We start from the raw sequence: 11,468 nt of genomic DNA, 5'->3' as shown, positions 1-11,468 counted from the left end.
GAAACGAACCCGAAGGAGCATGTGAAGACAATTACCTTGAGGAGTGGAAAACAACTAGGGGAACAACAAGGGAAAGAGCCTGTTAAAGAATAAGTAAAGGACAAACTCAAGAAGAGACTATGGTCAAAGAGAAGCTAAAAGAGAAAAAGGAAGAGCCAGTAAAGTCCTACAATCCACCAGTTTTTTTTCCTCAAAGGCTCAAGCAAAGTAAGGATGACAAGAACTTTCTGAAGTTTTTGGAGGTCTTCAAGAAACTACACATAAATATTCTATTTGCGGAGGCATTAGCTCAGATGCCTATCTATGCCAAATTCTTGAAGGACATTCTTTCCAAAAAGAGAAGGCTAGAGGACCATGAGACAGTCATACTCACCGAAGAGTGCAGTGCAATCATTCAGAACAAGTTGCCATCAAAATTAAAGGATCCAGGGAGTTTTACAATTCCATGCAATATTGGCAATATCGAATTCACTAAAGCATTGTGTGATTTAGGTGCTAGCATTAACTTAATGCCTTTATCTATTTTCAGGAAGCTTGGACTAGGGGATGTGAAATCGACCAGTGTCTCATTACAACTAGTTGATCGATCGGTGACATATCCTAAAGGCATAGTGGAGGATGTATTAGTCAAGGTGGACAAATTTATCTTTCCAGTAGATTTCATTGTCTTGGATATGGAGGAAGATAGAGAGGTTCCTTTGATATTGGGACGTCCATTCCTCGCAACTGGCAAGGCACTTATAGATGTCCATGAGGGTAAGCTTACTTTAAGAGTGGGACAAGAAGAGGTAATTTTTAACGTGCTTAACTCTTCTAAATATTCTCTTGAGAATGATGAATATTTTAGATTAGATGTGATTAATAAATTTGTTAGTGAAATAATTGACAATTCTGAATATGACTTGATTGATGGTGTTAAAAATAAACAGCATGTTGATGTATTAAATGATGTTGAGAAAATACAAGATTCAGTAGAGGCTAAGCCAAACCCCAAGCTTGAGCTTAAGCAGCTCCCTTCTCACTTAAGATATGCATTCTTGGGAGACTCATCTATTTTTTCTGTCATTATATCTGCTCATTTGTCTGCTGAACAAGAGAAAAAATTGTTGCATGTGTTGAAAAAGCATAAGAAAGTACTAGGCTGATCTATTGATGATATTAAGGGAATTAGTCCCAGTATATGCATGCATAAAATTTTAATGGAAGAAAACTACAAACCTTCAATTGAGCATCAACGTAGGTTAAATCCTAATACGAAGGAAGTAGTTAGAGCTGAAGTAATGAAGTTACTTGATGCAGAAATTATCTACACTATTTCTGATAGTAGTTGGGTGAGTCCTGTTCAAGTAGTTCCTAAGAAAGGGGGGATGACTGTTATTACAAATAATAAAAATGAGCTGATACCCACTAGAACAGTCACTGGTTGGCGTGTGTGTATTGATTATAGGAAGTTAAACAAAGTCACACGAAAGGATCATTTTCTTTTGCCTTTTATTGATCAGATGCTTGAGAGATTGTCCGGATATCCCTTCTACTATTTTTTAGATGGTTATTCAGGATATTTTCAAATTTTTATTGTACCTGAAGATCAAGAAAAGACTACATTTACTTGTCCATATGGAACATTTGCATATAGAAGAATGCCATTTGGGTTATGTAATGCACCTACAACTTTTCAAAGATGTATGATGTCTATATTCTCTGATATGGTTAAAAAATTCATTGAAATCTTTATAGATGATTTTTCTATTTTTGGTCATTCTTTTGATATGTGTTTGACTAACCTCTCCCAAGTTCTACAGCATTGTGAAGAAACTAATCTTGTGTTGAACTGGGAGAAATATCATTTTATGGTACAGGAAGGAGTAGTTTTAGGCCATAAGATTTCATCTAGAGGGATAGAAGTAGACAAAGCAAAGGTGGAGGTCATTGAAAAATTACCACCACCAACATCTGTTAAAGGAGTGAGGAGTTTCTTAGGGCATGCTGGCTTCTATAGAAGATTTATAAAAGACTTCTCTAAAATTATCAAACCTCTCTGTAATTTATTGATCAAGGATGCACCTTCTAAAATTACTGATGAGTGTTTGGTTGCTTTTAACAGGTTAAATAGAGAATTAATCTCAGCTCCTATCATCACTGCACCTGACTGAAATCTACCATTTGAACTCATGTGTGATGCAAGCGACTATGCTATAGGAGCAGTCTTGGGACAAAGAAAGGAGAATAGACTTCATGTGGTGTACTATGCGAGTCGAACACTGAATAATGCACAGTTGAACTATGCCACCATAGAGAAAGAGTTGCTCGTCATTGTTTTTGCTTTTGATAAATTTAGGCCATATCTTATAGGAGCAAAAATAATAGTTTCTACTGATCACTCAGCAATTAAATATTTACTTGAAAAGAAGGATGCGAAACTGAGACTAATTCGTTGGGTGCTCTTATTGCAGGAATTTGACTTGAAGATTAAGGACAAGAAAGGAGCAGAAAATCTTGTAGTAGATCACTTGTCTCGGTTAGAGTTAAGTAAAGAAATTGAGAACACTGAGGTACCCATTAATGAGTCATTCTCTGATGAGCAATTATTTGCATTACTCACATCTAGTACACCCTGGTATGCTGATATTGTTAATTTTAAGGCATGTAATATTATTCCTCCGAAATTTAATTACCAGCAAAAAAAAAAATTTTTACATGATGCAAAATATTATTTTTGGGAGGATCCATATTTATATAAGTATTGTCCAGATCAGCTTATTAAGAAATGTGTGCCTGATGATGAAATTAAAAATATTTTAAAATACTACCATTTATTAGAGTGTGGAGGCCATTTTGGACCCAACAAAACAGCTGCTAAAGTATTACAGTGTGGTTTTTATTGGCCTAACCTGTTTAAAGATGCTATTGCTTTTGTTTCTTCTTGTGACCGATGTCAAAGAACTGAAAATATTTTTTTTAGACGGGAAATGCCACTAACCAATATCCTTGAAGTAGAACTGTTCGATGTGTAGGGATTAGATTTTATGGGACCTTTTCCACCTTCTCATTCAAATAAATACATCCTGATGGCGGTGGATTATGTATCCAAATGGATTGAGGCAGTAGCACTTCCCTCTAATGATGCCAAGAGTGTGCTCAAGTTCTTAAAGAAATACATATTCACACATTTTGGTATTCCAAGGGCTATCATCACGGATGGAGGTAAGCATTTTTGTAATCGTTATTTGGATTTTCTATTGATAAAATACGGTGTTACTCATCGTGTAAGAACACCATATCATCCCCAAACAAGTGGACAAGTAGAGATCTCCAATCGTGAAATTAAAAGAATATTGGAGACTACTGTCAACTCATCAAGAAAGGACTGGTCCCTAAAATTAGATGATGCATTATGGGCATATAGAACAATATTCAAAACGCCAATTGGGATGTCTCCGTATCGTCTAGTTTATGAAAAAGCATGCCATTTACCTGTGGAGCTAGAGCATCGAGCTTACTGGGCAACTAGGTTGCTAAATTTCAATATGGAAGTTGCTGGGGAGAAAAGGTCATTACAGCTTAATGAACTTGATGAGTTCCGCCTCCATGCATATAAAAATACAAGAATTTATAAGGAGAGAACGAAAAGATGGCATGACAAGCATATTGTGAGGCGTGAATTCCAAGCAGGACAAAAGGTGTTGCTGTATAACTCCCGCCTAAAGCTATTTCCAGGCAAGCTCCGATCTAGGTGGTCAGGTCCATTTGAGATTATACAAGTTTTTTCACATGGAGCTGTTGAGCTGAAGAGTGGTGATAGGACCTTCAAGGTTAATGGGCAAAGGTTGAAGGAATACATAGATGGAGGATTTGAGCAACCAAAAACCTCTATATCACTGACATAATGCATTGGGATAGTCAAGCTAACGACTATAAACTAGCACTTCTTGGGAGGCAATCCAAGTAAAATTCTTTTTATTTTCTTTATTTTTTTGAGTCAATTTTAATCTTCACTATATTTTCAAGGTTTGAATGGACGTTGTTCACTTTTTGTAGGCACATTGAAGAAGACAAGAGAGATGAAATGACTGAGGACGAGTTGCAAACTCGCACAAGCGTATAGGCACGCTACAAAGGAGAGTACTCCTAACCTTTAAGAATGCCTTGCTATAATATGTATTGTGATGATGATCTTGTCATTGAGCACAATGTCCAATTCAGATTTGGGGATGCATTTGCATGAGCATTTCGTGTTAATAATATAGGATTGCCATTATGTTTGCATCTTTGTCTTTATTTTTTTAATAAAATTTAATTAAAAAAAAAATTGGAATGTTGATTCATTGATCACTTGTAAGGATATAGAGGGGGACAATTTTACTTTTATTGTTTGGCTATCTTAGCTTTAAAATTTGGAAGTCAAATTCAGGGATTGACTGTTTTAAACTTGTAAATACTTAAATAAAATCTCGTATAGGAGATAGTTACTTTGCTTCGCCAATCCTATTTGTGAGCTTTGTTGCAATAAAATGTAGACAATTTACTTGGGAGAAATGATATAGGCATTCCTTTGGCATACCCTTTTTGACCCCTTGTATTTTCTTTTCATCCTATCTCATATCTACTGTTCATATTTTTTGAGAATAAATTGATTATAATGGTTAGAGCATACTGAATTTTTAGTTTTCCTTTCATTCAAAAAAAAAAAACCAATCTACTCCGCTGTTTCAAGTTGCCTAGTAACTAGGAGTATTCATGAGCCCCATGTTTGCTTTTACGTCAAACAGTGACTTGAATTATGAGTATGCAAAGCACTTTGAGTATCTGACTTGCTGAGTAACCAGGTGCCTTCATCGCCAATGTCCGTATTCGCGTAAAAAGGCAAATGATGACTTAAGGAAGAGTGCCAAAGTGTATAGGCTGTTCTAAAAGTATAAAATAAAACAAATAAAGGAAGGGATGTAAAGTATAAGTAATTGAGTATGCTCTGATTTATTGTGGTTGATTTATTTTCACTTATGTGACCATAACCATCATTCTTGTTGCTTGCTTTCTATTTTTTTAACCCGAAAAAGTCCTATTGATCTCTTGAGTACGTTGTTTGCACTATTGGAGATGGGCTGATAGGATTTTGCATTCAGGATTGGATGTTTGAACCGAATTATTTTATTAAAACCTAAAGGAAGCAGGGTAGCTATTGATTGTGCGTAATTTTGTTTGAGTATGAATGAGTTTGGAATAGTTAGCTTGTGGGTTTGCCTTTCGATTTTGGATTGAGGTGGTTAAGCCATGGCATTTGGGTATTACTCCTTTGTGTCTAGATGGATTTTGAGTATATTAATGTTAAATAAAGTTTTTAGCATTAATTTTTTGAGATTCTCCATTTTTTATTTGGACTTTTCTTTTGCTTGGGGACAACCAAAAACTTAAGTTTGGGGGTATTTGATGTATTGCATTTTTATAGTAATTATTATTATTAGTTTTTAATGATTTTGATGAAATTGATATAATAATTAACTAAATAAATATAAGAACCTGATATGTTTTATGTCAATTGCAGGTAATTGAGCCAGGTCACACCTAATTGGGCTTAACCATATTTTAAAGGTCAAATTAAGTGAAATTGGTTGAGTCCGATTCAATAGGGTTTGTCATCCGAAGTAATCAGGTCTTGCATCAAAATCAGAGTCCACCTCAAAGCAGAATAACCAAATCAAGATATCAATGGATCCCACACCTTATCCTTTTTGGCATCATCAGCTAGAAAAGAAACTAGAGGTGCAGGAAATAAATCAAGCAGTTAATCTCTCCCATCTAGTCAACCAATCTAAATTCTGGATATTTTGGTGTGAGGACCCCTAAAAGGTAAGCTACAGGACTCTAAATTGAGCAAGATTAGATCTAACAGAATTTTGAGAAAAGCAAGAAAGGAACATAATTTACAGAATTGAATTTGGATTCCAGATGAGGTGGCTACAGTAGGTTGAAGTTGGTAACAATGTTGGACACAACAAGAAACACCCAATACACCCAGATTCTTCTTAATGTTTCTTGGCACAAAGATCTGATATGGCAACCAATTTTGGGTGGCAAAGAGCTATCTTGGAAAGAATTAAATGAAAGAAAATTAGAGTCCAAACTAATTCTGCATGAGGAGCAAACTTAGAAAGAATTGGAACCAATTCTTGGAAAACTTGATTTGGACAGCCGAAACCTTACTTTGTTTTGCAGATTTTGTGGACCCAGAAAGGAAGAAATTCTTCTTCTCTAATTAACCATACCTCCTTTCCTTCTTTTACTATGAAAATCATAATAAAATCAAAAAATTTGGGCAGCATAAGGAGTAGATGGCTGGTGGTTGCTTAAAGCCTATCCAAAGGAGGAGAGATTCTATACCAAATAGAAAGAATGATATATAAAATAAAATCATGAGAAAAATACCACCTTAACCCTAGCCCTAGCCCTATTTAAGGATCGAAAAACACCAACAAAAAAGAGGAGGAGAATCATCTTTGAAAGCTAGAAATCAAGCAAGGAGAGTTTGGAGTATCTGGAAGATTTGAAGAGAGAATTCATTCGGCTCTGCAATTCCTTCAGAATTTTTAATTTTTTCTCTTGTTTACTTTGAATTTATTTTCTAGAACTCATTGTTAGGATGATTTTAGAGTTTTATTCAAGTAAACTTGAGTTTGATTTTGATATGATGAAAAGCTAAATTTCTAGCTAGGGTACCTGATGTAGCTTGGATTTAATTTCAATTCCAGAATCTTGTATTAATTTTCTTTGTTAATACAATTGTTTGTTATTTGCACTTAATGCTTTTAAGTATTATTATCTTTGGTACTTGATTGATTTCGATTTATAATTGGTACTGGGAAGGAAGATTATAAATTAGAGTTAATAACAAACATCATCGGAATAATAATTGGAGCGGGAGCAGAAGATTTGACCTGTGGGATCTTGGAAATAATCATTGTGCTTGTTGAACTAATTGAAATCTATTTTACTATTGAAAGATAGATTATAGGTTTTAATTAGTATATTTAATAAGACTCGAGAGAGATTATTAAATAATTTAAGATTATTTATCCATGTATTAATAATTAAATTTAGATTATTAATCGAAATAGCTGGAATTGATAATTGGTCCAAGTGAAATCAGATATACCCTAGTGCTTTATCAATCGAATTTTGATTCAGCTTTCATTGAGTTCTTTAGAGTTAATTTTATTTTTCACTGTCATTCAGTTTCGATCGTTTAGATATTAGTAAAATTAGCATTCATTTTTGATAATTAAACTCAGTCCTCGTGGGAACGATCTCTTATTTATCATTATATTACTTGAGCGATTTCGTGCACTTGCGAAATAGGCTAACAAATATCATCAGTGAGACATTCGGTGGATACATACTTTCAGCTAGAGATAAACATATTCTAACTCTTATGGAGACTATTAGGACAATGTTAATGAAGAGATTGCAAATAAATAGGGAGTAGACGGTAGGGTATGAGAGATATATGCCCCAAAATTTCAAAAAGATTAGAGAAATTGAAGTTGGAATCTACTAAGTGTACCTTATATCCAAGTAGGAATTGTAAGTTTCAAGTTAATTTGTCTATTGAAGAGCAGTTTATAGTGGACCAAGTTAGGAAAACATGCTCATATAAAGCATGGGATTTATCAGGGATCCTCTGCATATATGCCATTTCATATATTTTCTACTCAAAACATAGGATGGAAAATTATGTTCATGGCTGCTATAGAGTTAAAACTTATATGAAGGCTTATGAGCTTATTATTGAGCTAATTAATAGAGTGAGTTATGGTCTAAGATTGATAAGTCATCTATAAAGCCTCCCTCCGTTAAGAAGCAGCCTGGCAAGCCCAAAAAAAATAGGAAGAAGGGCTTGTAGGGGTCAGTCAAATGCTTAATTTGTAGGATTTCAAGACATAATAGAAAGGCTTGTAGGGGTGCTGTTGGTGGTGATGCTTCGCTGCCAGAGGCAAGAAGGAACAACATCAACACCAATCTAGTAAGAGAAAAAAGAAAAAAATCATCAGAGCAAATGCTCAAGCACCAAGTTCCCCTAGAGCCTCAAAACTATCAATAAGTTCTCTAAAATCTAACCGCTTTCTGGTTGTTAACATGAGGTTACATAACTGACATGATACTCCAATTATGGCTAGGTGATACTAAACAGCAGAGCCCCAATTGGTTGGGTACTAATAGGCTCAAGTGCATAAGCACTAAAAGCATCAACTACTTAACATAATACTCTGACAGCTTCAAGTGTTTAGATGAAAAGAAGCACCAGCGTAACAAGTGTAGCAACATTAAGTATTTTTGATCCAGACACTTAAGCTTACAATCAATCCTATGTGGTTAGGTAAAATAATATTGTAAATGAGAACATCCCCCCTCCCAATAAAACTATTGCTAGTATAAAATTATAATTAGTATTTTATTATATTGCAGTTACAGGATAATCAACCATTCATTCAACTAAACCGCATATGTACCCAACAAAGCCAGTCAAATGAGTACTAATTTAAAACAAGTGATATCTCAGCATCGGTTCAAAGTATCTCAAATGCTTGGGCATTAGTGAGAGAGGTGATACCTGCAGACTTTCAAATAAGAGGAAGGAATCGGGTGACAATAGGTCAATTAGAGGCTACAAGACAACAAAAATTTAGACCGGTTGAAAAGATCAATCAGATTCGATGGCATCAGAATTGTCGTGTTTGGTATTTCTCTGATATAGTGTTTGTAAGATAATGTATGTTTTAGTAGCTAAGATCTTTTTTTGTCACTTAGTGTTGTTGTGGCTTTTTACCAAGTGGAACCTGCATAATATGTACTTAGACAAATGTAAATTTTGTTTTAATTTAGTGGTGAATTCTACTTAATTTTGTTTCCTAATTTTAGTCCATTGTATGTTATGTATCAATTTTATTCACTTTATTGTAGATATTCAATCTAATCAAATAGATTAAAATAGATTAACTAAGCATTAACATGAACACATAAATAAGTACAAAAGGTAATAAATTCTATTGATTTCATAATTTATATATAAAAGGCCGAATCAGCTCTTATAAGCATTATCCCAACCACAAAAGCCTATCGAAACTATACAACTCCAAACAAATTATAAAAACATCACACTTCCTAACAATTTAAGGGAGATATGTTGGATGTTTGGGGCAAGTCCCTTATACAATATGATAGATATAAAAAACAACAAAAATGTTATTGCTAAAACCAAACAGAGACATCTTTCTTTTATCTTATAACTCATTACAGTGCCCTTCTAGCCCAGGATGGTCTCTTCTTTCTCAACTATCAACATGGTCAACTTTTATAATTCTTCGGGGGTGTTTGGTTCGTAACCGAAATCAGAATGAGAATGAGAATCGGAATAACTTGGAATTGAAATCAGAATGGCCAAATCCTCCGAAATGTTTGGTTCGTAATCGGAATCAGAATCGGAATTGGAATGAAAATTTGAATCCATAGAGAAGAATAGGGATTGAGTTCTATATAGATTGAGCCATTTTCATTCCATCCTGAAATTGAAATCGGAATGGGACTCCTCCCAACCAAATGGTTGGAATGAAAGTCACCCATTCTGATTCTGATTCTGATTCCAGACCCCACTCCCCCCAACTAAACATCCCCTTCATTCATTCTCTCAGTATCAGCAGCTTGACTTCTCCTCATATTTCAATTTTCTTAGCCTCCTAAGTTGAGCCTCCAATGTGTCTTTTGCTCGTAGCAAACTGGCAATAATCTGTTTAGATCTTGTCTTTTGCTCGCATCTGTAAAAATCCCCCCCTAGGGTTTGGAGGGGTCCATGAGAGGTGCTCAACCATTGGCAATCTGTAGTGGCATTCATTAGCACCAGGAGAGCATTGGTTGCATGAAGAGGACAAGCCCACACACATCGCTAAAATCTCCTTTCAGATGTTCTATTTCTTCTCCTTCTCCTGCTTTGTTTTTGGCTTAGATATCAGTTTGGTGTGAAATTGAATGGTTTCTGGCAGCAAATTGAGGCCATGCATCATCCAAACAATGCATGCTACACGTCTAGTCAGGCCGGGTGTGGACTAAAGTGTAAATAATTATTAGTGATTTTGGCAAATTATGTGCCGATGTCGTTACAATAATATGAATACGTAGCAGATTCACACCGATGCCTAAATCTGAAATTATAAGTAATTTCGGCTGGCTGTGTTGCGGCGATATTTAAAAAAAAAAAAAAAAAAAAAGGCAAAGAAAAAGAAAAAAGAGGTTTGTGGCAGACTCGCACCGACATGCAAAATGTCAAAATAGACAGAAACGGGAAGAACGACGGATAGGTGTTTGGTAGGATGCTTTAGATGGCTCAGATCGAATCTCAAGAAGAGGCTAAGGTCTACATAACCGTATGATTGTACGTTCTCTCTTTCTATCTCATTCATTCTTTTGTATAGCTTGGCTTCAGTGCGGATCATCCTATCAATCGATCATCAAGTCAGAGATCAAAATATTCCTGGTTCTTGTTATTAATTAGTATGAGGTGATGCATGTAATTGATTCTGTCGAATATCATAGTACAATGTAATTGTTGAGCTGCTATGTATGTTCTTTGATCCATGAATGACATCAAATAAGCCCTGCTTGACGATGGAATTTTGATTTTCACGTTAGGGCAAGAGCTGTTCATGGCTGGTGAAATTGGTTGAAGCCTTTTCGGCTTATGGTTGATTCAATGTGAAATGGATGGATAGAAACTTTACAATGTAATTGTTGAGCAGCTATTTATGTTCTTTGATCTATAAAAAATATCGAAAGATTTTTTTGAATGATTACTCTGCTATTGTTATCTCTTAAATTCAAGAAGACACCATGCAGTTCGAGATTCATCTACTTATCCGAAATGTCTGGACTGTCCTTCGTCAAATTATTGCGGTACGAATCCGACATATCTTTCGAAAAATAAATACTGCAACAGATTGGATGGCGACTTTTATTTGACCATTTCAATAACCAACTATGGAGGCCTGATGATGATTGCCCACAGATCCTGCGAAATTTTGTGTATTTTAACTTTTTAGGCTGCTCTCGCACCAGATTGACGTGACCGCCCATTTTGTACCAAAAAACAAAAAAGATTTTAAATGTAAAAAAAAGGTAAAATTCCTGATGCAGCAAAGGTGGTTCAATCTATTCTGAAGTCATGAATATGAATATTGGTGAGTTGTCGCATGCACTACATTGCCTTTCTGAACAAATTACCAGCGAGCATAATGTAAGCTCTCATGGAACACAAAAAAGAGCAACCAGTAAATTGGTCGGTTAAAAGCACGTCACCAACTTGCAGGAAGCTGAAGTATACTTCAACATTTTTCCACAGTGGCCTTTGATGCTGCTGAATATGATAGGCTGAATTATCTATTAACCCACCTTGTTTGGTAGTAAAATACAACATACTGGAATCT

The sequence above is a fragment of the Elaeis guineensis genome, chromosome 3 (genome assembly GCF_000442705.2).
Source record: "Elaeis guineensis isolate ETL-2024a chromosome 3, EG11, whole genome shotgun sequence".
Classification (NCBI taxonomy): Eukaryota; Viridiplantae; Streptophyta; class Magnoliopsida; order Arecales; family Arecaceae; genus Elaeis; species Elaeis guineensis.
Note: the sequence above shows the minus strand (reverse complement) of the source record.